The sequence below is a fragment of the Arachis ipaensis genome, chromosome B7 (genome assembly GCF_059453495.1).
Source record: "Arachis ipaensis isolate K30076 ecotype BB chromosome B7, ASM5945349v1, whole genome shotgun sequence".
Classification (NCBI taxonomy): domain Eukaryota; kingdom Viridiplantae; phylum Streptophyta; class Magnoliopsida; order Fabales; family Fabaceae; genus Arachis; species Arachis ipaensis.
The window spans coordinates 20218101-20233354 of record NC_142442.1 but is presented as its reverse complement, the minus strand read 5'-3'; positions in this window follow the sequence as shown (position 1 = coordinate 20233354).

Genomic DNA, 15254 nt, shown 5'->3' with positions numbered 1-15254 from the left:
GACAACCAGGCTGACAAACAGCCCTCACTCTAACCAAATCAAGCTTCGCATACCTGAGTCTGCTTCTCGTTTGTACTGCATACGACGTCATAGTGTCCTTAAATTCCTCTCTTGAAGCAAAAACTGTTCCCACCTCCCACTTGTAACTACTCATGTCTTTACAATCCTTATAAATTGGATAACTCCTTCTCTCATTGTTATCTTCCCCTTTTCCTTCCTCATCATCTGAACCAACACCAACCTCATACTCCAAGTCCACTTCATCGCTATTGAAGCCTTCCTCATCACTAAAATCGCCATTCATAACCCCTTTGCCTTTATCAACCCTGTTACTATTCTTGGCACTTGTATCTTCCTCAAACCCACTCTCATCATTATATTCCTCGTCACTATCTGTAAAATGAATGTCGTCTGCACTATCACCCTCAGGATCAGACGGAATAAACTCCTCATCATTGCTGTCATCATCGCTATTTGTCTCAGTCTGTTCATTTTCAGCAGCCACATCTGTATCTAACTTATCTCCTTCATTGCCTTGTTGCACATCATCATTTTTCATCTCTTGACCTTTTTCACCCTCATAAACCACCAACTCATTACCGGAATTCTGCTCTGTTTGGCCTCCAATATCAATAAACCCAGCTTCAGGAAATTCTTCTGCATCCTCAACCACATGCACCACAAACACCTCAACATGACCCCTCAAGTTCGCTATTTTGCACATCTTAAGTGCATCTCTATCCGTAGCAAATAATTTCAGGGCCTTCTCTAACCATTGACAAGCTGGATCCTTATACCATAGAGCTGAAATGTTCTCTCTGGTGTATCCGAACTGCTTTAGCTCTGCATATGCCTCAAATACAGACCAGCAATCACTATTAACATCTTCAATGACTGTCTTTTGTCCCCCTAAATACCGCAACGTCCCATCTTCATAACGAAATCGACCCCAATGGTAGATAGTCAGAGTAAGGCTTCCCATTTCTTAAAGACACAAAAAAAAAACCAAATCAAACCCTCACAATACTAAGATAATAAGAGAATCTGTTCAAACATTCTTACGTTCTAACCCGAAATGAAACCGTAACAAATGCTGCATACATACCTGAATGAAAGATGACAATGTCGGACCGACCTCCTTCCTCACCGTAGCTAGTGACCTCCAAATGCAGTTCCAATACTCCTCCGGTGACGACACACCACAGCTAGGGCATCATTGAACATGAAACATCACCTTTGAAGTCTGTAATGACAAATGAGATAGTGAATGCCTTTCGCGAGAATGAAAATCGAAGCGTTAGGGACCCTCAGGGGTAACTGTGTCCAAAAATTTTCGTAATTGGGGGGAGGACGATTTTAATGTGTTTGTAAATATTGAGGATGATTTTAATAACAAAAAAAGCTTAGGGACGAAATTGATTTTGACCCCAGACCTTGGGGACGAAAAAAGTACTTATCCCTACTTTTTTCTACTAAAATGTACTAAGACTTCAAAGTTCATTTATAACAGATAAATATTTTAATAATATTTGAATAAACATAAAAAAGGGAGGAACTTTGCAACTTTAGTACTTAATTTTGTAGGAGTTTATAAATTGCAGGATGGCTCTGCACACTACATGGCCTAAATTTTGTTTCTCAAGAAATATGATCTTCTCAACATACAGTATCCTATATACTTAAAATATGTAACAACGGCTATATAAGTTATCTTGCCTCCACATTAAATCTTCTTAATACAAAGGATTAACAAAATTAACTAACTTAATTTTGACGATTAATTTTATTGCTAACACTAATTTTTAATATTTCCAAAAAAAACGTATAACATATAAAGTTTGTTTTTTTTTTGTATAAGTGTAGGTCGAGGCACCGCTGCTGCTACTACTTCAATTCCTCAACCAATTCCTTATCATGAATTAATTACAAATAATGCTAGAAGCCATACAAATATGAATGGCCAATACTCTATTTATATCTCTAATATTTCATCATCATCATATAATATTCATTTAAAATATTTTTTGTATTGAATAAATGCAAAGATTTGTTATCATGCACTACTATATAAAATGTCTAATGACAAGAAAAATTATAAATTTAATAAAAAATAATATTAAAACAAATATTTAATAAATAAAAAATTCAAAATAGTCAATACATTCATAAGACTATTAATAATAAGAATAACTTTGTTAATAAAATTTTGGTAACAAAATATATCTTTTAAAATTAAAGAGTACAAATAAAAATATCAAATTTAAATACAAAAACAACAATTAAAAGATAGTACTAAAATATTGATATTTTATCTCATGTATTTAAACATATACTGTACAAATTATATAGGTCTTTTTTATTATCAGGTCTTTATCCAATTAAGAATTCAATAAATAGTGAAATTTGTTAATGGCAAGTGTCCTAACTTCTTAAAAAAAAGATTAAATACTAGATTAAATGTTGCAAGTCAATAGGTAACTAAATCAGAAAAAATCAACTTAAAAACATAGATAACGTATACATTTTTAAGAGTTACTAGATAAATTTTATTGAATAACTAATTTAAGTACGAACTAAAAAAAATACTACTACAACTATTATCCAATAGTAATAATTATGAGACACATAATATTATTCAGACATGAAAACTAAATTTTATGTAGTTACAGTAATTAGGGAATATAAACCCTTGATGATAAAGAAATTATCAAAATAAAATTTAATAACGTAAGAAATATTAACATAAACACCTAAAAAATAACCAAATAAAGTACAATAAACAAAAAAAATTTTAAAAATCTTTATGCAAATTTAATAGACAAAATCTTTATTATATCGTTAGTTTATCATAATAAATTTAAAAAATTAAACTAAAATTATTACAAATTATTAGGCGACAATCAAAACTTTCAACAAATTAAATAGCAAAGAAATACATTAAAATCAAACAATTTTAAAAATAATCTTTATATATTTCAGTATAATTCAGAATAAAAATCTGCTCTATTAAATATTTTACCTCATATATTACCTAGAACTTTAAACTTTGACAATTTTATATGATTTTTAGGCAACACAAAAATCTAGAAAAATATATTACATCTTTAAAGATTACATTTATTTTTCAAAAAATAATCCTCATTTGGGAAATTGTATAGATATTCTTTGTTCACTCGTGATTCCACTATCTAAAAAATATATGAAATAATTGATGAATTCTTCCCGAGTACCTAACCATAAAATTATTGGCACATGTTGAAAAAATATCTATAACATAATATTTTATTTACCTATGCGAGTGCAGAAATTAGCCACCATGTCCGAACATCCCACAACTATGCTCGGAATTTTCAAGAGAATACAACAGTGCTTCTGTAAGATCCGGTTAATTAACGGCTAATTAACCCATAAATGAGAATTTATTCTAGAAAGCCAAAAATGTTATTTTTATGGCTTAATATGATAGAGGAAATTGAGACGAGAATTTCGATACCAATTTTATAGAAATCGGACCAAGATTGGACCGAACGGGCCAAACCGGGCCAACCGGACCCAAAGTGGGCCCTTGGCCCAACATAACTAAACCAAAACCCTAGTTTTCAGCACTCTCTCTCCTCACAACACACTCAAACACGCTGAAATTGAAGAGAGGGGAGGAAGAACACTCTCTCAAGTTCTTTCTCTCACTTGATCTTCAAACCACCATAACTTTTGATCTAGAGCTTCGATTGCCGCTCCGTTTGCGGCCACGCGTTCACCGCGGAGAGCTCTACAAAACCCATACAACTAATCTTGAGGTAAGTCACGTGCTTCTGTTCGAAATTCCAGCCCTTATTTTCGAGTTTCATGGGTAAAATGTTGAGATTTTGGGTTCTTTGATGTTATAGGACCCAACTCTCTTGAAGGAGAAGGTTAATGTTGTCTCCTTGGACCTTGGGTGTGGTAAGATTCTCAACCCTAGTGTGATTTTGTTGTTCTATGATGTTTGGGTTTTGAGATGTTGTGTATGGGTATGATGATTGTGGCTTAGGTTGTGTATATGTGAATATTGGAGCTTGATTGGTGATTTTGGAAAGCTTGGAAGAGGGTTTTGTGTGATAAAATCTGTTCTTGGAGGTGTTGATACCTTGAGAGCTTGTGGACAAGTGGTTTGGAAGTGCTCCGGTTGAGCTTGGGGAATCGGCTAAGGTATGGTTTTAGTTTCCCGTATCTAATATGTAATGTGGTAGGAAATACTTAGGCTAGAGGCCCTAAGATAGGCATTGAATTGTTGGTGTTGTTGAATGGTTGAAATATATGATGTGTTCATATATGTGATTATGAATATTGATGCCTTGATTGTGTGAAATATGAGAAATGCATGTTGTGATATATGCTTGATGGATGATTGAGGTTGAATTGATGGGTGGTACCATGTTGATGGTGAGTATGATGTTGATTATGTATAATGATGGTTAATTGGAAATGGTATTATTGGAAATTGGGATGAGGAAGGATGTATGACATGATATTGTGTTTGTCCTTTAGCCATTTGATTGAGAAGTGTTAAAATGGTTGGATGTGGTTTTGGAAACCTTGGTAAAGTGTCAATGTGTGAGTTGAGGATGGCTTGTTGTTGATTTTGGTACATTTTGAATGATTTCAAAGAGAAGGATTGAAATTGGCATGTTTGATTGATTTTGAAAAGAGTTGAAAGTGGCTTGTTTTGAAAATGGCACCTTGTGGTTTTGTATGAAAACATGGTTTTTGGGCATACTTTGACGGGACGTAACTTGGACTACGGATCTCTGATTTGTGCCAAATCTGTTTAGAAATGAAATTGGATCCAGGATGTCCATGCCGTTCGAAGAACGAGTGAAAAACGATTTAAAATGAGGAAGTTATGTCCGTCGGAAGATTGGGGTTTGAATCTGTAAATTCTGCAGCTTTTAACTTAGAAAATTTTTAGCAGAATGACCCCTCGCGCATAGGCGCACTTGGTGCGTACGCGCCGTTCTTCGAGAAAGCGCCATCCACGCGTGCGCGTGGAGTGCGCGTACGCGTGGACCTGTTTTCATCCCAAAGTTGATTTTTGAGTTTTAAAAGCCAAATTTCATACTTCTAAGCCTCCGATCTCACCACTTATGTCTTAAATCATTATGATATGCCTAGCATGAGAAAAAGGGCTAGTGAATGTGGTAACTTGCGAGTGAAGCAAGGGAAAAAAATGAATGATCATTGAGGATCAAAGATGATTATGTGAGATGCGGAGAATGGCGGTGGAAGTGCTTGTTGTGCCATGGGCCGAAGGGCCGTAATTGTTAATGAATTGGCTGGTTATGGATTTAACCGTGAGCCGGATGGCTAGATTATTGCCGTGTTACGGCGGAGCCATGTTTATGGCCAAGTATAAATGCATATATGATGTTGATTGAATTGTGAAGGTTTGCACTTCCACCATTGGAGATGAGGGTTTCCCTGGGTAGTAGCAATGGCTAGCCACCATGTGCTCCAGGTTGAGACTCGAAGCTCTTTTGACCCTATGTCGTAAGTGTGGCCGGGCACTGTGAAAGGCCCGGATGAGCTCGCCCCCATAAATATTCACCAGTGATGGTGATGGATAAATATTCACCAGTGAGGGTGATGGATATGGATCATGATTATGATCAAGTTTATGATGAGTATAACTCGAGTTGGGGATGCACGACAGAGAGACAGTCCAATGGTTAACTACCAGGACTTGTCGGGTTGGCTCTATAACCGACAGATGATATCATCAGCCACTAGGGACAGGCATTCATCATATGCATACTATGTGAATTGTTTGAGATTGCCTATTTGACTGCATATTACTTGCTAATTGTCTAAATGTCTTAACTGCTCCTATTTGTATATTCTTTGTCTGATATAACTGTGTTTGCTATAATATACTCCTGCTGGTGGTTGGGAGGTTTGAAGGAATTGGAAAGGGAAGTATTAGTTAGACTGAAGAATCTTTAGTCAGATACCCTTATATGGTTTAGCTTGTTTATAAGCTTTGATATTATCTGGAGGAAGTTCTAGGATTGCCTTTGGCTTTCCTCTATTATTATGTATTATATATGTGGAAGCTGTTACCGTGCTGGGGACCTCTGGTTCTCACCCATGCGGATTTTGTGGTTTTCAGATGCAGGACGCGAGGCTTCTCGTTGAGGCATGCTGGAGACTTCTGGATTAGCGAAGATCCTTTGTTCTTGGGACTCTGTTTTGGTTTATATATCTTGTTTAGATACTTTTATCTCCATTAAATAATACAAACTGTGATGACTCCTTCTAGAGGGGATTTTGGAGAATAGGTTGTATGTATTTGTGTCCCTTTGGGTTTCCTTTGGGGTTTCCTTATTTTATTATATGTATATATTATTATGCTCGGACCGGTTATCTTCGCAGCCGGATTTTGAGTCTTGATATTCCCGTTTTTGACACTCTTTATATATATGATCTTGCGTTAGCTTATCCTTTGCTCGTTACGTTATCGATCGGAGTGTTGCGCGTTTGAGTTACGGTTTTTGTTTACCCCTTTTTCTTCAAAGGCTCCTAGTTATAATCAATCATTCATACTACTATACGTACTAAATTTTTGTTTTAGAGGTCGTAATACCTTGCCATCTCTGAATTATGACTTAAGCATAAGTCTCTGTATGGTAGGGTGTTACATTATGGTATCAGAGCAGTTCGTTCCGGTAGAGCCTGAGGAATGGACTGACTATGCTTCTGTGCATTCTCTGTATGTGTGTTATATGCTATTAGTATATCTGCTTGATATAATTGGCATAAACGTTCATGAGCATGCATTTGGGACTTTGAAGCACTAAACTTCCGATATTGAGACTGATCAACTTAATATCGATTGTTTGGTGTGTATAGGAACCAGATGGCGCCTCGTGGACGCGGTAGAGGCCGTGGGAGAGGACATACGAATGCTCGTGCGCCGGAGACTAACCCTAATAACCCGGTGAACTTTATGACTGCGTTGGAGAACATGGCTGCTGCTATGCAAGCCACTGCTGAGGCTCTTAGTCAACAGATGAACAACCATGGTAATGACGGAGGTGGAGTACAGGGCCTGATGACACTGGCAAACTTTTTGAAGGTTAATCCACCTAAGTTCAAGGGAACTACTAGCCCGACTGAAGCCGATAGATGGTTTCAGGCTATGGAGCGAGCACTACAAGCGCAGGTGGTGCCTGAAGGACAGCGTGTTGAGTTTGCTACCTGTTTGCTCACTGGTGAAGCGTCGCATTGGTGGCAGGGTATCCGACGCCTCCTGCAGCAGGGTGATGACTATATCACCTGGGATGTCTTCCGAGAGGAGTTCTATAAGAAGTACTTTCCGACTTCTGCTAGGACGGCCAAGGAGCTTGAAGTGTTGCAGCTGAAGCAGGGTACTATGTCTGTGTCTGAGTATACTGACAAGTTTGAGGAGCTGTTCAGATTCTCTCATATGTGTCAAGGGACTCCAGTGGAATATGAGGAATGGAAGTGTGTTAAGTATGAAGGAGGACTCCGGAGCGATATTTTCAGTTCAGTGGGACCAATGGAAATTAGGACTTTCTCCGAATTGGTGAACAAGTGTAGGGTTGCTGAAGAGTGTGTGAAGAGGGCAACCGCTGAGAAAGGAAGTCACAAAGGATCATTTTCATAGAACCGAGGGAAGAGTTTTGCACCTAGAGGTCTGCCTTTCAAAAGGGGAGGTTCTTTTAGGAGGCCCAACAACAACAACTCCCAAGGAAAAAGGTTTGGGAAGAAGCCTCAAAATGATCAAGCTTGTACTAGGTGTGGAAGTCACCATCCGGGAGTACCATGCAAGGCTGGATGGGGTTTGTGCTACAATTGTGGAAAGGCGGGGCATAAAGCCACAAGTTGTCCGGAGAAGCAAAAGCAATGTGCTGGGAAAGCACAACAGACTGGTCGGGTGTTCACCACCTCAGCTGTGGGTGCAGAGGGATCCGAGACACTCATTCGAGGTAACTGTGAAATGGCTGGTCAAACTTTAAATGCTTTACTTGATTCGGGAGCATCGCATTCATTTATTGCATTTGAGAAAGCCCATGAGTTAGGATTGAAGATCGTAACCTTAGGTTATGACTTAAAAGTGTATAATGCTACCCATGAAGCCATGATAACTAGGCTAGGATGCCCGAAAGTTTCGTTTAGGTTCAAGCAGCATGATTTTGTCTATAATTTAATCTGCTTACCGATGATCGGTCTTGACCTTATCTTGGGATTGGACTGGTTATCTGAGAACCATGTCCTGCTCGATTGTTCTACAAAGTCGGTGTACTTTATGCTGGAAGATACAGAAGGGCCGGTCGTGGTGAATAATTATTACTTGAATTCGATGATGGTGAACTGTTCTGGAATCGAATGTCAGGGTATCCTGTTGTTAACCGCTGGTGTTTCGGGTGATGATCAAAGGTTGGATCAGATTCCGGTAGTGTGTGAGTTTCCGGAAGTGTTTCCCGATGATATTAAGGAATTTCCACCTAACCGAGAGGTCGAGTTTGCTATTGAGTTGGTGCCTGGGGCGGGACCAATCTCAAGTGCTCCTTATAGGATGTCACCATTAGAGATGGCCGAGCTAAAGTGTCAGTTAGAGGAATTGTTGGGTAAGAACTTTATCTGACCAAGTGTTTCCCCGTGGGGTGCTCCAGTGTTACTGGTAAAGAAGAAAGATGGAAGTATGCGGCTCTGTGTGGATTACAGGCAACTGAACAAGGTCACCATAAAGAATAAATACCCATTGCCGAGAATTGATGATCTCATGGACCAATTACAAGGAGCTGGGGTTTTCTCTAAGATCGATTTGCGATCCGGTTATCACCAGATAAGGGTGAGGGGTAAGGATATCCCTAAGACCGCTTTTAGGACTCGTTATGGTCATTACGAGTACACCGTAATGTCTTTTGGGTTGACGAACGCTCCTGCAGTATTCATGGATTACATGAATAGAGTATTCCGTCCGTTTCTGGATAAGTTCGTTGTTGTCTTCATTGACGACATACTGATTTACTCCAAGACTGAAGAAGAGCATGCAGAACACTTGAGGACCGTGTTGCAGATTTTAAAGAAGAAGAAACTCTATGCAAAACTGTCTAAGTGTGAGTTTTGGAAGGATGAGGTGAAGTTTTTGGGTCACGTGGTGAGTAAGAAGGGAATAGCCGTAGATCCAACCAAGGTAGAAGCTGTGATGGATTGGAAGCAACCAACCACAGTAACTGAGATAAGGAGTTTTCTGGGTTTAGCTGGCTATTACCGAAGGTTCATCAAAGGCTTTTCGCAATTAGCTTTGCCGTTGACAAAGTTAACTCGCAAAGACACTCTGTTTGTTTGGACTCCTGAGTGCGAGGAGAGCTTTCAGACATTGAAGAAAAAGTTGACCACTGCACCTGTGTTAATGTTACCTGAGCCGAACAAGCCTTTTGAGGTGTACTGTGATGCATCGTTAAAGGGCCTAGGGTGCGTGCTGATGCAGCATCATAATGTGGTGGCGTATGCCTCACGACAGTTGAGACCTCACGAAGTTAGTTATCCTACGCACGATTTGGAACTCGCTGCGGTTGTGTTTGCCTTGAAGGTGTGGAGGCATTATCTCTATGGGGTTAAGTTCCAAGTCTTCTCCGATCACAAGAGCTTGAAATACCTCTTTGATCAGAAAGAGCTTAATATGAGGCAGAGAAGGTGGATGGAATTATTGAAGGACTACGACTTTGAGTTGAATTACCATCCTGGAAAAGCGAATATAGTAGCGGATGCGTTAAGTCGGAAGTTGTTATATGCGTCTTGGATGATGCTTCAAGAGGAGAAGTTGCTCAAGGGATTAGAGAGTCTAAAAATTGGTGCTCAAGAAGTATGTGGAACCTTGTGTTTGAGCCGATTAGAAATCTCAAGTGACTTTAAGTCCGAACTCCTAAAGGCTCATGAAAATGATGAAGCATTATGGAAGGTGTTACCGGCTATCGAGCAAGGAAAACAATGGAGAGTGTCGGAAGAAAAAGATGGGTTATGGAGATTCAAGAGTAGGATCATTGTGCCGGATGTTGGTACTTTGAGGCAAGATATCTTAAAGGAGGCACACAAAAGCGGATTCTCCATTCACCCGGGGAGTACTAAGATGTACCATGATTTAAAGGCGATGTTTTGGTGGCCGGGTATGAAGAATGATGTGGCGGAATATGTTTCAAAGTGCTTAACTTGTCAAAAGGTAAAGATTGAACATCAAAGACCTTCCGGGATGTTGCAACCCTTAGAGGTTCCGCAATGGAAGTGGGAAAGTATTGCAATGGACTTTGTGTCGGGATTGCCAAGGACTAGGACTGGTTTTGATGCTATCTGGGTGATCGTGGACCGACTGACGAAGTCAGCTCACTTTTTGCCCATTCGGATGACTTACACCCTTGAGAAGCTAGCACGGTTATACATAAAGGAAATTGTGAGACTCCATGGTGTACCTGCTACTATAATCTCTGATAGAGATCCTCGTTTCACTTCGAGGTTCTGGGGTGCATTTCAGAAAGCTTTTGGAACTCGATTAAGCTTGAGTACAGCGTACCATCCTCAAACAGATGGTCAATCCGAGAGGACGATCCAAACACTAGAGGATATGTTGAGAGCTTGTGTTTTGGACAAACCGGCGAGTTGGGATCGGTATATGCCGTTAGTAGAGTTTGCATACAATAATAGTTACCATGCGAGCATCGGAATGGCTCCGTATGAGGCTTTGTATGGGAGAAAATGTCAATCTCCACTATGTTGGTATGAAGCTGGAGAGAAAGGCTTGTTGGGGCCGGAAATGATAGCTGAGACCACTAACAAGTCAAGAAAATTCGAGATAGGATGCTTACGGCGCAGAGTCGTCAAAAGAGTTACGCCGATCAAAGGCGGAAGCCCTTAGAATTTGAGGCAGGAGATCATGTTTTCCTGAAAGTTACTCCGACCACAGGAGTAGGTAGAGCGATTAAAGCAAAGAAGTTGAATCCTCGATACATTGGTCCATTTCAGATCTTGAAGAGGATTGGGCCAGTGGCGTATCGGGTGGCTCTAACACCCCATCTTTCAAACCTGCACGACGTATTTCACGTGTCGCAGCTTCGAAAGTACACTCCTGATGCTAGCCATGTGTTAGAACCCGAATCGGTTCAGTTAAGAGAAGATTTGACGCTTCCAGTGGCTCCAGTCAGAATTGATGATACTAGTATCAAACGGTTGCGTGGAAAAGAGGTTTCATTAGTCAAAGTGGCTTGGAGTCGAGGCGGTGTTGAGAAACACACTTGGGAACTTGAGTCGGAGATGTGAACGGATTATCCGAACTTATTCTCAGGTAATTGAATTTGAATTTGAATTTTGTGGGCAAAATTCCCAATTAGGTGGGTAGAATGTAAGATCCGGTTAATTAACGGCTAATTAACCCATAAATGAGAATTTATTCTAGAAAGCCAAAAATGTTATTTTTATGGCTTAATATGATAGAGGAAATTGAGACGAGAATTTCGGTACCAATTTTATAGAAATCGGACCAAGATTGGACCGAACGGGCCAAACCGGGCCAACCGGACCCAAAGTGGGCCCTTGGCCCAACATAACTAAACCAAAACCCTAGTTTTCAGCACTCTCTCTCCTCACAACACACTCAAACACGCTGAAATTGAAGAGAGGGGAGGAAGAACACTCTCTCAAGTTCTTTCTCTCACTTGATCTTCAAACCACCATAACTTTTGATCTAGAGCTCCGATTGCCGCTCCGTTTGCGGCCACGCGTTCACCGCGGAGAGCTCTACAAAACCCATACAACTAATCTTGAGGTAAGCCACGTGCTTCTGTTCGAAATTCCAGCCCTTATTTTCGAGTTTCATGGGTAAAATGTTGAGATTTTGGGTTCTTTGATGTTATAGGACCCAACTCCCTTGAAGGAGAAGGTTAATGTTGTCTCCTTGGACCTTGGGTGTGGTAAGATTCTCAACCCTAGTGTGATTTTTTTGTTCTATGATGTTTGGGTTTTGAGATGTTGTGTATGGGTATGATGATTGTGGCTTAGGTTGTGTATATGTGAATATTGGAGCTTGATTGGTGATTTTGGAAAGCTTGGAAGAGGGTTTTGTGTGATAAAATCTGTTCTTGGAGGTGTTGATACCTTGAGAGCTTGTGGACAAGTGGTTTGGAAGTGCTCCGGTTGAGCTTGGGGAATCGGCTAAGGTATGGTTTTAGTTTCCCGTATCTAATATGTAATGTGGTAGGAAATACTTAGGCTAGAGGCCCTAAGATAGGCATTGAATTGTTGGTGTTGTTGAATGGTTGAAATATATGATGTGTTCATATATGTGATTATGAATATTGATGCCTTGATTGTGTGAAATATGAGAAATGCATGTTGTGATATATGCTTGATGGATGATTGAGGTTGAATTGATGGGTGGTACCATGTTGATGGTGAGTATGATGTTGATTATGTATAATGATGGTTAATTGGAAATGGTATTATTGGAAATTGGGATGAGGAAGGATGTATGACATGATATTGTGTTTGTCCTTTAGCCATTTGATTGAGAAGTGTTAAAATGGTTGGATGTGGTTTTGGAAACCTTGGTAAAGTGTCAATGTGTGAGTTGAGGATGGCTTGTTGTTGATTTTGGTACATTTTGAATGATTTCAAAAAGAAGGATTGAAATTGGCATGTTTGATTGATTTTGAAAAGAGTTGAAAGTGGCTTGTTTTGAAAATGGCACCTTGTGGTTTTGTATGAAAACATGGTTTTTGGGCATACTTTGACGGGACGTAACTTGGACTACGGATCTCTGATTTGTGCCAAATCTGTTTAGAAATGAAATTGGATCCAGGATGTCCATGCCGTTCGAAGAACGAGTGAAAAACGATTTAAAATGAGGAAGTTATGTCCGTCGGAAGATTGGGGTTTGAATCTGTAAATTCTGCAGCTTTTAACTTAGAAAATTTTTAGCAGAATGACCCCTCGCGCATAGGCGCACTTGGTGCGTACGCGCCGTTCTTCGAGAAAGCGCCATCCACGCGTGCGCGTGGAGTGCGCGTACGCGTGGACCTGTTTTCATCCCAAAGTTGATTTTTGAGTTTTAAAAGCCAAATTTCATACTTCTAAGCCTCCGATCTCACCACTTATGTCTTAAATCATTATGATATGCCTAGCATGAGAAAAAGGGCTAGTGAATGTGGTAACTTGCGAGTGAAGCAAGGGAAAAAATGAATGATCATTGAGGATCAAAGATGATTATGTGAGATGCGGAGAATGGCGGTGGAAGTGCTTGTTGTGCCATGGGCCGAAGGGCCGTAATTGTTAATGAATTGGCTGGTTATGGATTTAACCGTGAGCCGGATGGCTAGATTATTGCCGTGTTACGGCGGAGCCATGTTTATGGCCAAGTATAAATGCATATATGATGTTGATTGAATTGTGAAGGTTTGCACTTCCACCATTGGAGATGAGGGTTTCCCTGGGTAGTAGCAATGGCTAGCCACCATGTGCTCCAGGTTGAGACTCGAAGCTCTTTTGACCCTATGTCGTAAGTGTGGCCGGGCACTGTGAAAGGCCCGGATGAGCTCGCCCCCATAAATATTCACCAGTGATGGTGATGGATAAATATTCACCAGTGATGGTGATGGATAAATATTCACCAGTGAGGGTGATGGATATGGATCATGATTATGATCAAGTTTATGATGAGTATAACTCGAGTTGGGGATGCACGACAGAGAGACAGTCCAATGGTTAACTACCAGGACTTGTCGGGTTGGCTCTATAACCGACAGATGATATCATCAGCCACTAGGGACAGGCATTCATCATATGCATACTATGTGAATTGTTTGAGATTGCCTATTTGACTGCATATTACTTGCTAATTGTCTAAATGTCTTAACTGCTCCTATTTGTATATTCTTTGTCTGATATAACTGTGTTTGCTATAATATACTCCTGCTGGTAGTTGGGAGGTTTGAAGGAATTGGAAAGGGAAGTATTAGTTAGACTGAAGAATCTTTAGTCAGATACCCTTATATGGTTTAGCTTGTTTATAAGCTTTGATATTATCTAGAGGAAGTTCTAGGATTGCCTTTGGCTTTCCTCTATTATTATGTATTATATATGTGGAAGCTGTTACCGTGCTGGGGACCTCTGGTTCTCACCCATGCGGATTTTGTGGTTTTCAGATGCAGGACGCGAGGCTTCTCGTTGAGGCATGCTGGAGACTTCTGGATTAGCGAAGATCCTTTGTTCTTGGGACTCTGTTTTGGTTTATATATCTTGTTTAGATACTTTTATCTCCATTAAATAATACAAACTGTGATGACTCCTTCTAGAGGGGATTTTGGAGAATAGGTTGTATGTATTTGTGTCCCTTTGGGTTTCCTTTGGGGTTTCCTTATTTTATTATATGTATATATTATTATGCTCGGACCGGTTATCTTCGCAGCCGGATTTTGAGTCTTGATATTCCCGTTTTTGACACTCTTTATATATATGATCTTGCGTTAGCTTATCCTTTGCTCGTTACGTTATCGATCGGAGTGTTGCGCGTTTGAGTTACGGTTTTTGTTTACCCCTTTTTCTTCAAAGGCTCCTAGTTATAATCAATCATTCATACTATATACGTACTAAATTTTTGTTTTAGAGGTCGTAATACCTTGCCATCTCTGAATTATGACTTAAGCATAAGTCTCTGTATGGTAGGGTGTTACAGCTTCAAACTACACTACCTACTCCAAAGACATGTACCCACTGTGACGCATGTCTATTTGTAACAGCCCAGACCATCCACTAGCATGATATTGCCTGCTTTGACACACAAGGCCTCACGGTTTTTCCTTTGACGATAGGGATGATAGCCGAAGCCCCCCCACACTCACTCGTCAAAATGCGTCATGCTAGGGAGAGGTATCCACACCCTTATAAGGCATGCTTCGGCTATCATCCCTATCGTCAAAGGCAAAACCGTGAGGCATTGTGTGCCAAAGCGGACAATATCGTGCTAGCGGGTGGTCTGAACTGTTACAGATGGTATCAGAGTCGGAGCCCGGATTGATGTGCCAGCCAGGGCACTGGGCTCCCTTAGGGTTAAAACTCCACAGGATCGTCTGGATCTAACAACTAGGATTTTCAGTGCCGAATTCGAACAATTAAAGGAGGATGTAATTACCAAGGGTGTATTGGAAAAGGTGAAAAGTTATATTTATGTCACCGAGTTTCAGAAAAGAGGATTGCCACACGTACAT